Genomic DNA, 17859 nt, shown 5'->3' on the forward strand with positions numbered 1-17859 from the left:
TGCTGGCTCCTGCCGCTGGACTCCTTCTTCTTGCTCCGTTCTTATCTGCTGGCTCCTGCCGCTGGACTCCTTCTCCTTCTTGCTCCGTTCTTATCTGCTGGCTCCTGCCGCTGGACTCCTTCTTCTTGCTCCGTTCTTATCTGCTGGCTCCTGCCGCTGGACTCTTTCTCCTCCTTGCTCCGTTCTTATCTGCTGGCTCCTGCCGCTGGACTCTTTCTCCTCCTTGCTCCGTTCTTATCTGCTGGCTCTTGCCGCTGGACTCCTCCTCCTCCTTGCTCCGTTCTTATCTGCTGGCTCCTGCCGCTGGACTCTTTCTCCTCCTTGCTCCGTTCTTATCTGCTGGCTCTTGCCGCTGGACTCCTCCTCCTCCTTGCTCCGTTCTTATCTGCTGGCTCCTGCCGCTGGACTCTTTCTCCTCCTTGCTCCGTTCCACTGATCTTTTCCCTGATAATTCTGTTCCACACCTTCGTTTCCATCCCTCCCACTATGTTCCGTCATAGCTCCCGCTACAGCAGGTACGTCCACGCTATTTCAGCCTGTATATTTTCCCTCCAGACGCAGTGACCTTCACCTTCAGTCATGCTGCTCCGTCCCCTGCAGCCGCCTCCCCCTCAGCGTCTCCACTGCCGTACTGAGGAGAGTGATAGTGCGCTGGGGGCGGGAGTCGTCCCATTGGTGGCAGCCACCATGGTCGTCTCTCTCATGCAGTACGGTGCTGCTTTCGCCTCTGATTGCCATCCGCGATAGGGCCGGTTTCTCCCCCGTCTTGAACCAGCCCCCTAACACCCCCCCGGAAAGTAATTGAAACAGGAGGTGTAATTAAACTGTAATTATGCGGTATTAGGGGCGCCTCTCCCGTCTTGTGCTGGGGGGGGGGGGCTTTTCCCTCCTTAGGAACCCATGAGGTTACCTGGACTCCATTTTTTTCCACCTTTCCTCGACCTAAAATGACCTTCTTTCCCATACCCGTCCATCTCCCTTGGTAGTGTTTAGTGATGTCTCAACCTGAAGGTTTGGGGTCAGGGAGCAAGTGTTGTATGACTACAGTGTGGTAGCTGCTCACAGGTGGATGTCATCCAGAGTCAGAAGTTCGCATGGCTGTGCTGTGGATGTCGTCCGGGTGGATATCATCCCCAGCAAACCACCAGAGAAAACATGATGTGGTGGTTATGGTGGTGGAGGTAAGCCATGTGGTACCTGTGTAGCTGTAAGGGTCAGATGGTAGAGACCATGATAGGATTACGGTACTTAAAACCAAGTGTCTGTTAACCTAAGTAGATGGGGGCCATAACTCTACCGGATCTGCAACCCATATTTCAGTAGTGGAAAGGGGGGGGGGGTGTAGGTTCGGGCATCAGGTGGGTAGATAACGGGGGTCACCTAGGGTGTAGGTTCGTGCATCAGGTGGGCAGACAACGGGGGTCACCTAGGGTGTAGGTTCGTGCATCAGGTGGGCAGACAACGGGGGTCACCTAGGGTGTAGGTTCGGGCATCAGGTGGGCAGACAACGGGGGTCACTTGGGGTGTAGGTTCGTGCATCAGGTGGGTAGATAACGGAGGTCACCTAGGGTGTAGGTTCGTGCATCAGGTGGGTAGATAACGGGGGTCACCTAGGGTGTAGGTTCGTGCATCAGGTGGGTAGATAACGGGGGTCACCTAGGGTGTAGGTTCGTGCATCAGGTGGGTAGATAACGGGGGTCACCTAGGGTGTAGGTTCGTGCATCAGGTGGGCAGACAACGGGGGTCACCTAGGGTGTAGGTTCGTGCATCAGGTGGGCAGACAACGGGGGTCACCTAGGGTGTAGGTTCGTGCATCAGGTGGGCAGACAACGGGGGTCACCTAGGGTGTAGGTTCGTGCATCAGGTGGGCAGACAACGGGGGTCACCTAGGGTGTAGGTTCGGGCATCAGGTGGGCAGACAACGGGGGTCACCTAGGGTGTAGGTTCGTGCATCAGGTGGGCAGACAACGGGGGTCACCTAGGGTGTAGGTTCGTGCATCAGGTGGTCAGATAACGGGGTCACCTGAGCGTCTGTGAGGAGGTTAATTGGCGGAGGACGGTCATAGTGTCCTGGGGTCTTCATATTGTTTGTGGGAGAGACAGGAGAGTAAAGCAGAAGGAACCTCGTCGACCATCTCTCCCTCCGGCCCAACATCAGCTTGGAAAACACGGCTGGGGTTGAACCCCGCTTGTTATGGAAGTTTTATAGGAAAGTGTGAACGGGGGAAAAAGTTCATTAACTGGAGTGGGGTTTTCCTTCGAGGAGGTTCAGTTCTGAGACAGAAAGGTGGTTCAGTATTAAACCACTAGATTTATATGTCTATGTCTCCGTCTTAGGTTGTGTCTGCTGATACTCTCATGAAAGCATTTGCTTTGACCTGACGGTTTTCATAGTTTTTTTGTTGTTGTTGGTAATTTACTTCGTGGTTTTGCAGGTCTACAGTTGCAAAAACTTTGCTCACGTTGCCAATAGGTCTCTTCCTCCTTTGTCGATCATTGAGTCTCTAACAAATATGAAGACTTGTTTTTGTGTTTCGTTTTTGAAATTATACAGTATTTTTTTTAAGGAAACTATTGTAACAGAATTTGCTCTTTTTAGAGAGACTGATTTTAGATATTTGAGTTTTTCTGTATTTGTCAGCAACAGAATTAGTTTTGTTGCTCTTCTCTGAATCGTTCTAGTTTCTCCTTAATTTTAGTGACCAGAACTGACCAGTGTATTCCAAGTGAGGTCTGACCAAGGCAGTTAACATCTGCAGCTGTGAAACCTAGCGTTCTCTGTCAGCTAAATTGTAAACAGCTAAACAATGATACTCGTATTTTAAGTTATTACCTGTAACCACTCTAAGGGTATTTTTCTTATGGTTGTAATGATGGTTTACCAAGCATTTGAGAGTTATCGGGAATTCCATTGCCATGATGTATTACTATCTTTTGGTGTACATTAAGGTCCTATTCGTCATGTCTTTAGACACCCAGTTGAAATCCCATTGGTCATGTCTTTGACCAATCAGTTAATGCTGGGTGTAGAATGGAACTGCCTTGTTAGGGCTTGTAAGTCACCTGCAGTTACTGTGCTGCTTGGTGGACAGTTAACTGGGGTAGGGTTAACCGTGCTTTCGTTGGTGTTGGTCTGGTGAATAGTGAGCCATATCTTGTGTATAGTTAGCCATATCTTGTGTATAGCGAGCCATATCTTGTGTATAATGAGCCATATATCGTGTATAGTGAGCCATATCTTGTGTGTCATGAGCCATATCTCGTGTATAGTGAGCTATATCTTGTGTATAGTGAGCCATATTTTATGTATAGTGAGCCATATCTTGTGTATAGTAAGCCATATCTTGTGTACAATGAGCCATATCTTGTGTACAATGAGCCATATCTTGTGTACAATGAGCCATATCTTGTGTATAGTGAGCCATATCTTGTGTACAATGAGCCATATCTTGTGTACAATGAGCCATATCTTGTGTATAGTGAGCCATATCTTGTGTACAATGAGCCATGTCTTGTGTACAATGAGCCATGTCTTGTGTACAATTAGCCATATCTTGTGTACAATGAGCCATATCTTGTGTACAATGAGCCATATCTTGTGTATAGTGAACCATATCTTGTGTATAGTGAGCCATATCTTGTGTACAATGAGCCATGTCTTGTGTACAATGAGCCATATCTTGTGTACAATTAGCCATATTTTGTGTACAGTGAGCCATATCTCGTGTATAGTGAACCATATCTTGTGTATAGTGAGCCATATCTTGTGTACAATGAGCCATGTCTTGTGTACAATGAGCCATATCTTGTGTACAATGAGCCATATCTTGTGTACAGTGAGCCATATCTCGTGTATAGTGAACCATATCTTGTGTATAGTGAGCCATATCTTGTGTATAGTGAGCCATATCTTGTTGAGTTCTGGTGTAGAGTTAACCATACCTTGGTTGGTGTAGTTTTGGTGTATGAGTTAAACCACCAAGTGGTTCGTACAGTGTTGGCGTCTGGGGCAGAGATAGCCATCGAGTGATGAGTTCTGAAGTTATTGCCAATGCGTGACTTGTAAAGTACTGAAAGTACTGAAAATAGACCATTTAGCGTTGGTGAATATAAGTTGCGTGGCACCCGACCCCCTCAGGTCTTTAGTTCGCTTGGCCTACGAGGGCGACCATTCGCCTCAAGCTTTTTAAGCTGCTGATCCTACGGGGAAGTATTGGGTCGTGCTCGGTAACGAGGAGCAGATGGCAGTTGTTCTGCAGCTATGATGCTGCTGCTGTTCCGGACGTGTCGTTCCGAAGGGCGAGATTTGCGCGGGGAAAGTACACATTGAGGCTCAGAGATTACGAGAAATGTGCGCGGAAAAGTACACGATTATGCTCAGGGTTACGACAAATGTGCGCAGGAACGTACACGATGATGCTCGAGGTTACGCAAGATGGTGGAGAAACGCCCAGTAGTGACGCACGCGCGTGCGCACTTACACACACACACACACACACACACACACACAGCACAACACTGAGTGTGGTTGATGAGAGACCGGAATCATATGCATAAGATTCCCCGGGAATGACCGTGAATGACACAAGCTGCCTGGGGGGGAAATTCACAGGACCAAGGTCGCTGTCGCTGCCAGAGGCGGATTGTGTGTCGCAACGGTAACTCAAACGGTCTCTTTTAGGCGTCCTCAAGGCCACTCGGGAGCGCAGGGAGCCTTGACCGGAGGGCCACCCGTGTCACAGCGGAACTCGGGGGAGGTCCTGGAGGACCGTCGTGGCCACTCAAAGTAGTATTAGAGAGTGTGACCGCTGCTGGAAAAGTCATGAGTTACAGGGGAGTCGGGGGCAGTGTGTAGCTTGCGAGGTATATAGGGGTTAATGGCAGACGGCGCCGCCGTGCACGGCAAGATTCTGCGTGCAGGGGGTCGGTAGGGTCGTCTGGCACCGTCGTTAGTGGTGTATGGGGGTGTGGTGGCATCCGATACCACTGTGGGTCTCCTCCCCCGACACAAGTGGGCTTGATGGAGCCGTTGGTGGTGGACGGCTCTACGGCGCTTGGTCGTCTATAAATGGCCGCTGTTGATGGCAAGAGATTTGGCCACACGGGTGGGTCATGGGAGAGTTTTTCTTCAGTAAAAGGTTTTAAGAATCATATGTGAGTTTATTTAGAAGATTCAGGTGTTGGTCATGAGATGAGGGGCTCAGGTTAGTATACACACGAGGCTTTGTTGACTGTCGGTTGGTCGAGCCACGAGAGAGTTAGTAAGGGGTTCTTTTTTTTCTTTTTTTTTGTTAATGTATCCCCGGGTGTTACATGTTACGGAATGTGGTGGGCCATGTACACCGTGCCGTGACAGTGCTGCCCTGTGTCACGTGTTACGCATCCACGCACTGAGGCGTATGCTACAGAGAGAGAGAGAGAGAGAGAGAGAGAGAGAGAGAGAGAGAGAGAGAGAGAGAGAGAGACGTGCAAGATTTTTACCGCGACGAAGTGGAAGGTTCGGCATTGAGTCTTGAAGGCTGGGGTAAGAAGATCTGCTCAGGGAGGAGGAGGAGGAGGAAGGGCGGGATAGTCATGCGCGCTGAGCCGCCGACAACCACATTGTATGTCTGAACTACCCGCCGAGAGAGACAATTGTGGCTGCGGCAAATTTTTTTTTCTTTTTAATTTTAATGGCCATTATCAGAAGCTTCGTCTGCTGGGGACGTCTACTTTGGGTAATGGGAAGCTGGGGAGAACAAGGACCTTTCGTGAAGTAGATATTTTTTTTTTTTATTTGTATTTCGTCTTTAGATTTCACACTTATTGATAAGTTGATTAAGACTATTGCAAAGTACAGATGATGTGGGTTTATGGCCCATCTCCTCTCATAGCTTTATTCAACACCAGGTCATTTGGTGGTTAAGTTTAGTACCATGTTGCATACCTGATACAAAAGAAAAGAAAAAACAACTAAAATTAAACGTAAATAGGGGAGCATTATGCGCACACACACACACACACACACACACACACACACACACACACACACACACACACACACACACACACACACACACACACCAAGCTTACATCAAGCTCATGCTTGGACGGTAATCAGCTCCATTATCTCCTCATAGGCAAAAGAGGTAATGAACTTTGTTATTAGATGTGGAAGTCTCTCTCTCTCTCTCTCTCTCTCTCTCTCTCTCTCTCTCTCTCTCTCTCTCTCTCTCTCTCTCTCTCTCTCTCTCTCTCTCTCTCTCTCTTTTGGCATCGGTTTTATAGAGTCTACTCGATGTAAGATTTTTCATCGGTCAAGTGATCTTTGTCAATGCTGCGTATATCCGCTCACGCGCACACACGCTTAGTTATCACTGTTAGATAGTTTGTGCGTATTTACGCAGATTAAGCCTAATTTAACAATGATAATAAATTGATCCAGAGAACCTTCCACTCAGGCTGCGTGTCCGCCAGCCATTAATCTCTTGAAGGTTAACCTCCTTGAGGAACGACGGTGCGACCCTTGATCACGACATTACGACCCTTGAGCACGACGGTACGACCCTTGAGCACGACGGTACGACCCTTGATCGCGACATTACGACCCTTGAGCACGACGGTACGACCCTTGATCGCGACGGTACGACCCTTGAGCACGACGGTACGACCCTTGATCGCGACATTACGACCCTTGAGCACGACGGTACGACCCTTGATCGCGACAGTACGACCCTTTGAACACGACGATACGACCCTTGAGCACGACGTTACGACCCTTGATCGCGACGTTACGACCCTTGGTCGCGACGTTATCACCCTTGAACACGACGGGACGACCCTTGAACACGGCGGTACGACCCTTGATCGCGACGCCGTCGTATGACCCTGAGAACGACGTTACGACCCTTTAGGTATGATGGCTTGCTCTTTCATCTGACCCTTAGCGAATGGAGGCCATCATGGGTCGTACCTTCGTTCTCAAGGGGGGTTGGAGCGAATGGTCGTGGAGGACACACTGCACGAGTGCCAGCTCCCGGAAACCCCACCACGGGGATCGTCTGCATGATACTGTGCCACTGAGGAGTGTCGTGGAAGTTAGTGCCTGTTTGGCCCCTACTGTGTATAGCGACTTGTCGTTATTGGCGTCGTAGGTCGTTCTCGTGACTTCCCTCGTCGTATACGATTCATGTTGGGTATCATGCAGTGCACCTTTTTTGTTCGGTGGGAGATGGGGTCGTACTCACGACCCTCCACGTTGCTCCACAACCTTCCGCGATGTCCCACGAACCTTTAGAATTGTCCCACGACCATTTTACATCGTCCCACGACGTCCCCTCCTGTCTCCCATGACCCCCTCCATATTGTGCCACGACCTTTCGCGTTGTCCCACGACCTTTGACGCTGTCCCACGACCCCCTCCACATTGCCCCATCGACCTTCCACATCAGTTGCCTTGTGCCTGGATATGACAGTTATGGTTCGATAGGCAGGATCCTCGCGTATGTTAATCCGTTTGTTGTTTATCCTTTCCGATGACCCTTTGGCAGAAGTGGCACATCTGGGCAGCCTCTTTTTAAAGTGGCGCGCGCGCTGGTCAGGCGCACCAGGGAGCCAGTTGCCGCCTTGTGTGCTGGGAGACACACACACACACACACACACACACACACACACACACACACCCACACACACACACACACATACTCCTCTCTCTCTCTCTCTCTCTCTCTCTCTCTCTCTCTCTCTCTCTCTCTCTCTCTCTCTCTCTCTCTCTCTCTCCAGGCAGAGCAGGATGCGACTGTCACACCCCCTACCCCCGGCTCCGTAAGAGGAATCCTTGGAGCCTGAAAAAGAATATCTTTTGGAGGGTCTGACATGATGAGAAATCCACTTCTCCTGTGACTCACTATGTGTTAAGTGGCTCCTTGCCATACACGGCCACATAAATACAAGTTAATTATGCTCCTTACCATTGGCGAACACTTTTTACACACTATATGGACATTCCTTTAACACTATCCTGTAGACATTCCTTTGGTATTGTACATACCACAGGCGAACGTTTCTATACAAACTACCTTATAGACGTTCCTGTAACATTATTCTATCGACATTTTAGTATTTTACACACATACAGGCGAAGGACACTTCTTACTCACTGTCTATCCTATAGACATTCCTTTAGTATTGTACATACCTACAGGCGAAGGATACTTTTATACACACTATCCTGTAGACATTCCTTTAGTATTGTGCAAACGGTAAATTTTCCTGTGTCCTTCAGTGCATGAACTGTAGCCTTTTGGATGGCGTGTTTACCCGTCCTTACCGCTAGATGTCAGCTGGAATGTTATCCGTTTTAAAAAATTGATGCCACCAAACTGTAACGTTGTGGTGGGCGTTTATTTTACGCGAGGGGTTTTAAATGCCAGTGTGGCCTTTAGCTGATGGCCTGACGCATCTGATGCGGTGCTGGCCGTGTCCCCTGCTTCACTGCCACGTCCTTGTGGACCTCTGCTCGGAATGCGAAGCTGGGGATGCTTTCTGAGGGTTATGTGTCTCCTGCTGAGGATGTGGGCTGGGGTGTCATTATGAGGGCAAGTGGAAGGCCGTCTCCTGCTGGGGGTGTGGGCTGATGGGAGTCACTGTGGCCAGTAGAAGGTCGTCTCCTGCTGGGTGTGTGGGCTGGTGGGAGTCACTGTGTCCGGCAGATGGTCGTCTCCTGCTGGGGGTGTGGGCTGGTGGGAGTCACTGTGGCCAGTAGAAGGTCGTCTCCTGCTGGGGGTGTGGGCTGGTGGGAGTCACTGTGGCCAGTAGAAGGTCGTCTCCTGCTGGGGGTGTGGGCTAGTGGGAGTCACTGTGTCCGGCAGATGGTCGTCTCCTGCTGGGTGTGTGGGCTGGTGGGAGTCACTGTGTCCGGCAGATGGTCGTCTCCTGCTTGGGGTGTGGGCTGGTGGGAGTCACTGTGTCCGGCAGATGGTCGTCTCCTGCTGGGGGTGTGGGCTGGTGGGAGTCACTGTGGCCAGTAGAAGGTCGTCTCCTGCTGGGTGTGTGTGCTGGTGGGAGTCACTGTGTCCGGCAGATGCTCGTCTCCTGCCGGGGGTGTGGGCTGGTGGGAGTCACTGTGTCCGGCGGATGGTCGTCTCCTGCTGGGGGTGTGGGCTGGTGGGAGTCACTGTGGCCAGTAGAAGGTCGTCTCCTGCTGGGGGTGTGGGCTAGTGGGAGTCACTGTGTCCGGCAGATGGTCGTCTCCTGCTGGGTGTGTGGGCTGGTGGGAGTCACTGTGTCCGGCAGATGGTCGTCTCCTGCTGGGGGTGTGGGCTGGTGGGAGTTACTGTGGCCAGTAGAAGGTCGTCTCCTGCTGGGTGTGTGTGCTGGTGGGAGTCACTGTGGCCAGTAAAGGGTCGTCTCCTGCTGGGGGTGTGGGCTGGCGGGAGTCACTGTGGCCAGTAGAAAGGGTGTAAGCTAGAGAAAGTTACTATGGCCAGTGGATGGTCGTCTCCTGCTGAGGGTGTGGGGTAGGATATCATTGTGGGGGCAGTGGAGGGTCGTCCCCTGCTTGCGGGTGTGGGCAAGAGAGAGTGTGACTGTGGCCAGTGGAGGGTCATCTGTCTCTTGGATCATGCTTGGTGGGGAGGGAGGGAGGATGAGAGTTGCGGTTTAAGCCTGTAATAGATTACTTCCGCCAGCACGTCTTGAGACGTTGGGTCAGCCAGCGGAGACGCCCTCTGTGTTGGAGCCTTTCAACCACGACGTTAGCTTTGGCCACGATGGCCTAGCCTTTGACCTCACCCTTGACCTGGCCATTGCTGAAAGAAATGAAAAGAGTTACCTTTTTCATATCCAGCGACAACAGAAGTGCAGCGGATCGGTAAGTCTTCACACCAGTGTGTGTGCGTTTACCGTTTGTGTGCTACGTGGAGAGAGAGAGAGAGAGAGAGAGAGAGAGAGAGAGAGAGAGAGAGAGAGAGAGAGAGAGAGAGAGTTTGACGCCAGTGTTACCTCGTCTCTTAACTTTGTATATATGTCAGTCTTTACTCTTACACACACACACACACACACACACACACACACACACACACACACACACACACACACACACACCCTAGCCCATGCCATGGTACCCTTTTTATCGACTAATCCCTAGGGGGAGGATGAACAGCTGGGTGAACTGTGGACCGGCTGCCGCGACGAGGATTTGATCCCAGGCGGCCCATGCGTGTGTGACGGTCAGTAACGGAGGTCCGTGTGTGTGTGTGTGTTTTAGTAACAATTTTGGGTAAGCATCTGGCAGTACATATAAGTAGGATTTACTTTCTGTAAGAATGTATTTCTCTCTCTCTCTCTCTCTCTCTCTCTCTCTCTCTCTCTCTCTCTCTCTCTCTCTCTCTCTCTCTCTCTCTCTCTCGTTTTTCGTTTTTGAACAGAGGATTATACTCTTTTTTCATGTATGGTTACCTGTTGCCTTCTTGTATAGTGTGAGGATAGAGCTTTCCACTCTTGTTACCGTAAGGGATAGACTTCTTTATGATTAGAGCCGTCGCATATCTGGGGGAGAGAGAGAGAGAGAGAGAGAGAGAGAGAGAGAGAGAGAGAGAGAGAGAGAGAGAGAGAGAGAGAGACTAGAACAAGATCTGTCACTGTGATGCGGAAAATGTTCTCCTCTTTTGATGAGAATATGAATCGAGACGCCGCCTCTTTGAGCGCCGTCGGCCACATGATGTGAGCATCAGAGAGACACTCAGACTGAACCCCGTCTTATTGTTAACATCACCTTTGTTGCTTCCGGGTGAAGGAAAGGCTTAAGACCATTAGATGTGTGAGCAGGCGAAGCTAGGCTTGCCCGACTAGTCGGCCATTGTTGCCACTTTGTCGGAGTGTGGTGATGATACCGGCTGACCTTCATGTTGGCACACTTCACGACTCGTGTACCTGGCCGGTTACACCAGCGTATTGGTCGGACACCTGTATGGGGAAACCGGCTGGCTGGAGGAGGCAGGGCTGAGGGCTTGGCCGTCTGGAGGCTGGAGGAAATCTGGGGCAACCTTGGGCCGACGTTGGGGGAGGAAGGGATAAGGAGTTCGATCGTCTGGAGGATGGCGGAGACTTGGGGAACCCGCTAGGGTATCCTTGGGCTGACGCTGGTTTGAGGTAAGGTTAAGGGCTACTTCATGGCAGGGACTTGCCGAGTGATGATGGGGACAAGATGACCTGAGAGGGAGTGTGAGTGACGCCTGGATTGGCCTCCGGGGAGATGGATGGACGGGGATTGGTATGGATGACCCAGAAGGCTTAATAGTCGATTAGTAGTTGAGTTATGGATTCATTCAGCGGAGGGAGGGAGGTTAAGACTGGAGTAGAGGGAAGACGGGGGTCGAGCCAACACCTGAGGCTTAAGAGAGTGATCTAGACTGGCCTAGGACGTAGCAAGGGCAAGTTTAGTGGTTGGTTGGAATATGAAATGACCTCTGTGGCTCGGCAGGTGGACATGGATGGCTCATGGTGCACCATCCGCTTGATGGTCGTCTGATGGCTCACTAAATTCCTTTAACGTGTGCTTGGTGTCACTTACAGTGTGCTTGGAGGCTGAGAGTGGGTCATAAATCTTGAGAGTGCGCAACATGACGTCTTGCAGAGTGTAGCTCACATACTCAAAGGCCCGTGGCGTGTCCCTCACATAGTGCTTATTGATATGATAGACCCTTCGACCGACAGTCTTCGAACAGGAACAAACTAGTCGATCGTATATCTTGTGATATATACCCTTTTTAAGTCGTGGTAAAAGCCTTCCGTGACAGTTACAATGGCTACCATGAAATCTGCCCGAATATTGTGCTTTGCAGGTGTGTTTTATAGCACCATCATTTGTTAGGATGATGTGATGGTATGTTTTAAATGGAGAGAGGGTGGGGCACATCATTATGTATGTGCCGGGAGTAGGTAAGTGGGGGTCACCCTTGGAAACAAGGTCCTGTTAAGGAAGCTGTGGTAATCACAGGTGTATGAACTATCCGGAAACAACCTCTAAGAGAGATGAGACTGTGCACAGACACCGGTGCTGCCTGTGTCAGATGGTACACAGACTTAGACATTGTCGTGAGGACCCACTCACACTGGTGGCCTCTGTGGCAGACGCAATACCGACTTGACTGTTTAGTCGTTCAGTTCCACGATGTCGCAGCCATGCATCCTACATGTAGAACTTCTCATCTTCAGATATCACCGTGCGATCTTAGAATTACAGTGAGCAGTGCCGTCAGGGCTTTGCTGTGTATAAATAGCATGCAAATCCGACGCCCCTGACCGAGCTAGATGCCTGTGAAGTTACATGATGTCGCATACGTGCCCGTCGTTAGTGGTTTGATATATTCTATTCGATTCTCGTCCGTAAGTAAAGCATCCGTCGGGTGTTTGAAGCAAGAGTGATACGGGGGAATTTTACCAGACGTTTTCCTCTCCCTGCCAGTAGGGTAGATGGAGCAAGACGAATAGAGAAACCAACCTGATGTCTTGCTCTCCATGTCGGGTGGTTGAAGTGCGAGTGATGTATAGGAAGCTGTCAGACGCCCCCACCTCACTTGACACATATAAAGAGACGTGAGATCAGCGCTGCGCACGACCTTCTCACGGCACACTCGACCTCGCTCGACGCGGTGACACACGTATCGCCTTACTTGGCTGGATTACAAGGGTTGGAGGGTCTAGTGTAGCATGTCTGGGGTGTGTGTCTACATCCCGACGGCTGGACATGTCTGGGGGAGCTTGTGTCTTGTGGTGTGTCTACATCCCGACGGCTGGACATGTCTGGGGTGCTTGTGTCTACATCCCGACGGCTGGACATATCTGGAGGAGCTTGTGTCTTGTGGTGTGTCTACACCCCAACGGCAGGACATGTCTGGGGGAGCTTGTGTCTACATCCCGACGGCTGGATATAACTGGAGGAGCTTGTGTCTTGTGGTGTGTCTACACCCCGACGGGTGGACATGTCTGGGGGAGCTTGTGTCTTGTGGTTTGACTACATCCCGACGGCTGGACATGTCTGGGGAAGCTTGTGTCTTGTGACTACATCCCGACGGCTGGACATGTCAGGGGGAGCTTGTGTCTTGTGGTGTGACTACATCCCGGCGGCTGGAGATGTCGGGGAGCTTGTGTCTTGTGGTGTGACTACGCCTCAACAAATGGTACTCTAACGCGACGCGAAGAGGCATCAAACACACCGTATTTGGGTTGGGGATTTTTTTTTATTCATTTATGAAATGGGTTTGTGGAGCATTGTTGCGTGGCACTTCAACCTCTTGAGCACTCTTAAGGGTCAGGTCAAAGGCCAGGTCATCACTCTTGAGCACTCTTGAGGGTCTGGTCAGTGGCCAGGTCATCATACCCAAGAGTCAGGCCATCATGAATAAAAGTAGGGGTCCTGATGAGACCTGCGTAAATGGCCGAGTTGGAACAGTTTCCAGTCCAAAATGTCACAACTGATGTGCATGTCGAGAGTCCTGCAATGGAATTATGGGGTCCCGTGGGCCAAAGATCGCCGCCTCATGACTCACGCGGGAGTCATGAGGTGTCTGGTGGCGCATGTCTGGCAGGGACGTGTTTAGGCAAGTGGGGGGGGGGGAGCACTGGGGTCGTGGTTCAGGGCTGGGATGATGGGCGTCACGGGTCAGGGCGGGGATCAGGGTTAAGGAAATGATGGAATGGTAGGTAAGGCCTCTGGCCTGGGGAGGGCGGACGTTGGTGGAGTTGTATCCATCTAGGTTCTCCTCCTCGTCCTCCTCCTCCTCCCCAGTGAGAGGGCTTAAAACCATCAGATGGGAATCTTTCGTTATCTGATAGACTCTCCTGAAGATGGAGACCCAAGTGTCCCCTTGGGGGGGGGGGGGGGGGGGCGCACGATCACGGGACACTGGCTGCGTTTGATGGCCGGCAAGCGATAGGGCCGGAAGGAGTGATGTTGGAGGCGCGGGGAGGAGACGACACTGAAGATGTAAAGCATGGACGAGAGCTAGGTGATGAGTGGGTCTAGAGGGTGGGATGAGTACGTGGCGGATGGGCGAGGGATGCGCGGTTGTGGGGTCTTCGACTTTCGATGTTGACGACTCTGTTGGGTTAGATGTTTGGCTCTTAGCTGGATTAAAGGCTAGGTGGATTGTTACCTAGGGTGTTGATTAGGATGAGGGCTTTGCTGAGGGTGAGGTAGTTGGGCTAAAGTGACCTGGGCTAAGGGCTGGTGTTTGAGGAGGTCCCTACCAGAACCTTGTCGTGTTTACCCTCCCGCTGGGTCCTCTCCCCACATTCTGACCTTCTGGTCTCCATTTGTCGTTTCTCCCCATCTTCTCTCATGCCAAATGCCCTGCTTAGCCCTCTGCATTTTTTTTTTCAGTTTCTTGCTTATCTGCTTGTTCCTTTATGTAATGTTTTGCTCGTCTCTATGTGTAATGCCCATCTTTTTCTACTTATGTCTCAGTAAATTACTTTGATTCCCTCTTTTTCCTTGCATCTTGATACTTGTCTTTCTATCTCCCTTTAGATCTTCACATGTTATAGTGTGTGTGTGTGTGTGTGTGTGTGTGCTTTATTTTCTTGTGTTTCTCTAACCCACAAACCTCCCTCTTCACATCACCTCCCGTGTTCGTGTCTCACAGTATTGTATGTCAGGAATCCGTTGACGCTATCTCTCTCCCGCTTTGCCTTACTCATTTCCCAGAGTCTTGGGGTCTTGTTGCCCACGGATCGCGGCGAAGTGGGTCACCGGGAGCAGATGTTGTGGGATCGTGTGTTGGATAATTGAAAGCAGAAAAAGTAGAGTCCACACCAGATAGCTCACGCAGAGTGCCAGTGAAGGCACCATCTCCAGCAAGCGCTGAGGTCAATAATGATGGCACCATATTTACCAAGCACTGAGGTATACAATGCGGGCGCCATCTTTGCCAAGCACTGAGGTTAAAAATGCAGGCACCATCTTCGCCATGATTTTGAATTAGATCATAATGTCTGTGTACTTCCATTGCGGGACACAGACATCGCAGCATCACACATCTGACAAAGAATCCCTTGTTTACTTTCCAGACATCAAGAAGTCACATATTTTTTTTCTTTTTTTTAACCTTCGCGATGGTATATTTACGCGAGTTATAAAAGCGAACAACCTGGTTTTGGATTTTGAAATGATGATCCCAGAACCAGTGAGAATTGGTGCGTATATTTGTGTGCGGTGGGGGAAAAATGCGTGGAATACGCGTGACACTTACAAACACACACACAAAGAAAAATACTTGTCACGTGAATGAAGCGAAGGACTCGTACAAATAAAGACTTTTTTATCTTTATCGTGACAGACATGGCTCGGGCAAAGCAGACACCAGTCCTGGCCACCTCGGGTGGACAGAAAGAAATAGGAGTTGAAAGATCGAAGACATTAATCAAGAGCTCCTCATTTGCCAGTAGAGATATTATAGGACTTTGGGAGAGAGAGAGAGAGAGAGAGAGAGAGAGAGAGAGAGAGAGAGAGGGGGGAGACGGAATCGTATTATACGGTCTCGCTCCCAGGAAGAAAAGGAGGCATCTGAACGGGCAGTGGTCGTGTGTCACTCAAATCAACCATTCTGCCACGAATTTATAGGGAGAAAAGGACACGTTTACGTACTGACCTGTCATTCTCTGTTGTTCTTCAACTCGGTTACCACTTAGATTGTCTCAGTTCACCCATGGGTTCCCCATTCACCTCATTTTACCCATACACTGAAAAGATATGTTATAGTTTTGGATGCACCACATGCAAATGTAGATGCTGGACAGTGGATAGACGAGCCTATATTTCTACAGATGATAGAGATATATGTGCAAGTTTGTGATAACTCGAGGGGGGTGGGGTGGGGGGGACAGCAGATATACTGGCTTGCAGATAAACCAGTATATACGTAGGAGTGAATATACATACAGAGTCCTCTGCAAGACTGGATGATATACAGCAGTACTGCACATGTATTATGTGAAATATACATACACTGAAATTGACAGACAGCAATATATATATATATATATATATATATATATATATATATATATATATATATATATATATTATCCCTGGGGATAGGGGATTAAGAATACTTCCCACGTATTCCCTGCGTGTCGTAGAAGGCGACTAAAAGGGGAGGGAGCGGGGGGCTGGAAATCCTCCCCTCTCGGTTTTTTTTTTTTTTTTTTCCAAAAGAAGGAACAGAGAATTGGGCCAGGTGAGGGTATTCCCTCAAAGGCCCAGTCCTCTGTTCTTAACGCTACCTCGCTAATGCGGGAAATGGCGAATAGTTTGAAAGAAAGAAAAAAAAAAAAAAAATATATATATATATATATATATATATATATATATATATATATATATATTGTTTATATATATCAGAAACAACATTTGGTGCTGCGATGATATCACTGACTTTAAGGTTTATTTTCATACTTGCTATCATAAGATTCTGGTCCCTGTGGCCGTCGGTGTACCAGTCTGTGATGGTTGGTTGCCGTCCGTCACCGGAAGTGGCAACAGTGAGTTATCTTATTCATTATTTTTTGTATGTTGTGGTTTTTTCTTTTTTTTTTTTTTTACTTTTCATTTTTCATTTATTGTAAATTCAAGGACCCACAGTGTGTGTGTTTGGTTATTGTTTTTCATGATTTTCAAACCGTCACTTGGCATCTCGATAGGGTTCTGCGTTCCCGTTTTCTTCCTATCAAGTAGATCATTAATTTTTGATTTTTAGGAAGTGTGTTATTTCACTTATTGCGTAAGATGTAACACCGTTTTCTCTAGGAATCATCATCTGCTTGTTTTAGTTTTTGTCGTATTTTTCTTCGTAATGTCCCATACCTGTTTTAAGCTTAATGTTGATTAGTGTACTAGATTAGTATCATTATTTTCGTTATTTTAAAAGGTCACATTTATCTCTTTCGAAGATATTTGCTCAGTGTAATTGTAAACTTCATATATATATATATATATATATATATATATATATATATATATATATATATATATATATATATATATATATAGAGAGAGAGAGAGAGAGAGAGAGAGAGAGAGAGAGAGAGTAGATAGGTAGAGATAACTACCCAGATAGATGGCCTCCACGCCACCTAGCCTGCGCGTCGTAAATTACACAAGGTTGGAGGGGACGCGGGAGCAAAGTATGTTGGAAATTGAACATACGTTTGGCCTCGGGGTGAACCCTTGAGCATATCTTACACCTTCTCTTACGTCACACCGTCTGAAATGGTGTGTGTGTGTGTGTGTGTGTGTGTGTGTGTGTGTGTGATATTGCAGGATTCACCGCCGGTTTGACGCCAATCACTTGGGGACACGATTGCTAATTATTTTCGTAAATTTGTTGCGATTTTTAATTATTTTTATAATTTTCTCCTTTTTTTTTCTTTACGTTTATTCCCCTGCACTGTGTTGAGTAGGGTGGCATAGCCCCATCGTTCCCACGCACCGCCAGTGAGCGGTTCATAAGAGGGAAGTGGCAGTTCTGTATTCAGATACGTCAGTAGTTAACAGCGGGATAGATAGTTAACGTGATCATTTTCCCCAACGTAACCAGACTTTTGTCAAACGTCTCTGATATTTTCAATCATACGGTTAAAGAAAATTGATATCTGTCTGTGGCCGGTATTGGAATTTAAATTCGGTTTGCTGAAGCATCAGATGCGAAAATATTTACAGGTATCTGTTTATTAGTCGTTTAAATGACTTTAAAAGTCAAGTCTGAATCATTTTGATCGCTGTGAAGTATGAATGAGAAAGGTAATGTTCACGTAGGTGGTGAGTTTGATTTTGATCGCTGTGATGTATGAATGAGAAAGGTAATGTTCACGTAGGTGGTG

The sequence above is a fragment of the Panulirus ornatus genome, chromosome 39, assembly GCF_036320965.1.
Source record: "Panulirus ornatus isolate Po-2019 chromosome 39, ASM3632096v1, whole genome shotgun sequence".
NCBI classification, from domain to species: Eukaryota; Metazoa; Arthropoda; class Malacostraca; order Decapoda; family Palinuridae; genus Panulirus; species Panulirus ornatus.